Source organism: Euprymna scolopes, chromosome 21, assembly GCF_053919585.1.
Source record: "Euprymna scolopes isolate OS-2025 chromosome 21, ASM5391958v1, whole genome shotgun sequence".
Classification (NCBI taxonomy): Eukaryota; Metazoa; Mollusca; class Cephalopoda; order Sepiida; family Sepiolidae; genus Euprymna; species Euprymna scolopes.
The window spans coordinates 72278799-72281298 of record NC_136502.1 but is presented as its reverse complement, the minus strand read 5'-3'; positions in this window follow the sequence as shown (position 1 = coordinate 72281298).

Genomic DNA, 2500 nt, shown 5'->3' with positions numbered 1-2500 from the left:
TGAATGGTATATGCACTCAGAAATTACAGTTAGAATGTCTGCTGTGGAACGGGCTCTTCTAAATCCATATTGTTGGTCGGTCAGAAGTTTAGCATCTGTAAGGTGATGGACTAGAGCTTGGTTAATTATGGCCTCAAATATTTTGGCAAAAAGTGGGAGGAGGCTAATGGGCGATAATTTACTGGGTCAGTTCTTTCGCCAGAATTCTTGAAGACTGGTACCACAGAAACAGTTTTCCAGCAGGCAGGAAAGCAAGATTCATTAAGGCATTTGTTGTAAAGTTTGGAGAGGATTGGAGCTACTTCGGCGGAGCACTTTTTAAATAGCACACCGGGATGAGATCAGGTCCACATGATTTTGAAGTGTCAAGATTTTTTATGATAGCATGCACCTGAGAAGGGGTGATTTTCAGATTGTCTAGTATGGCGTCTGTCCGCAAAGGAAAGTCTGGGAAAGGGTGGTTAGCAGGGTCCAGTGTGGAGTTGGAGGCAAACCGACTGCCTAGCATGTTAGCCTTCTCAGTTGCTGAGCAATCAACTTCATGATTGTTGGATAGGGGGAGGGAATTGTTGATTGTCCATTATTTACTACACTGTTGTAGATTTTCCAGAAGTCACAAGTTTCTAATTTCTGTGCTTCGGTGCGTTTTTTGGTGGTTTCAGTAAATTCTCTCTTAGCTGTCGCTATTTCTTTCTTACAGTTACTTCTGGGCTGATGGACCTGTAGATCTTCCCAGGTCATCCATCTAGGAGAAGGAAAACTCTGAACCTATACTTAAGGGGGGGGAGGTCCTTCCAATCTTGGATGACATCCTTCCAAGAGCTGGTGACTCAAACAAATTACCGGTCTGCAAACCTAAACTGCTTAAGGAGTAGATAGGCACTGTCTATCGCCCAGCTTCCATATACGTGTATATATGAATTATATTATATATATATATATATATATATATATATATATATATATATATATATATATATATACTAGCATTTCAGCCCAGCGTTGCCCGGATGTTTCGAGGTGTATGTTGAGCAAAAAAAAAAAAGGTCAATTTTTTTTAACTTTAACCCGTGTTATGACCCCTTAACATTTATTGTTTTGGGCTCGAATCAAATTATTAAGTTAGATCCATGTCCAACGAACTTATATCTAATGTTTCAAGTGTGTAGACCCAAAATTGTCGGAGGAGTTTGGTACAGTTCTCAAAGGCCAAATCGTTGACCTGTGACCCCTTAATAGCCATATTTCTGGCAAAAAACGATCACATCGATTTTTCCAAATTTCAGTACCCTCTATATTAAATTTCAAGTCTGTAGACTAAAAATTGATAGAGTTATTGCATAGGGGAATGTACACAGATACACACAGAGACACACAGACACGTTCACTTTTATAGATATACTAGCATTTCAGCGTTGCCTGGGGTTTTTGGATGTGTATGTTGAGCAAAAAAAAAAAAAAGAAGTGGTAGTAGGAAGGTAGGCTCGAACCCGTACCGCAAAGGAGGAAAAGAACGGGGTAAAACCTAACGTTTATGCTGTTACAACCACCGCCAAACAGGAAGCGAAATTTTACAAAATTAAGGCTTGACAATCTAAAGAAGAGGATAACTTTAAAAAATATCGGCGAAAAAAGTGACCCCACCCCTGTAGAAAAGTGCCTAGTTGAAGGGGAAGCTATTAATGTTTTTAGCCAATTTTTCGATATTTGTCGTATGAAAGGTCGAACTTTAAAACGATACTGATCTTGGTAAAATCCGTCGCCTCTATTGAAAGTTTAAGGCAGACATGCAAACAGATATACATACATACATTTATATATTGGTAACTAAAAATTTTCAATCCAAACTGATTAAAAAGCTTGCCCTATCTCTGAATACCCTTTATGTAAAATTTCAAATATTTAGACCAGAAATTGTCTGAGTAATTTGGAAGAGACCGCAGAAGTCAATTTTTTAAAAACTTTAGCCTCTATTATGACCCCTTAAAATTTATTGTTTTGGGATCAAATCAAGTTATTAAGTTAGATCCATGTCCAACGAACCTATATCTAAAATTTCAAATGTGTAGACCCAAAATTGTCGGAGGAGTTTGGTAGAGTTCTCAAAGGCCAAATCGTTGAACTTTGACCCCTACATCACCAAATTTCTGGCCAAAAACCGATCACATCGATTTTCCCAAATCTCTATATATTTATGTATGCATATATATTCTTGTTTAATCTATCTATTTATCTATCTATAAAAGTGAACGTGTCTGTGTGTCTGTGTACATTTTCCTACACAATAACTCTGTCAATTTTAAGTCTACAGACTCGAAATTTGATATACAGGGTACTGAGATTTGGGAAAATCTTTGTAATTCGTTTTCGACCAGAAATTTGGCTGTTAAGGGGCCAAAGTTCAACGATTTAACCTTTGAGAACTTTACCAAACTCTTACGACAATTTTGGGCTTAAACATTTAAAATTTTAGATTTGGACATGGATAACTTGATTCAAG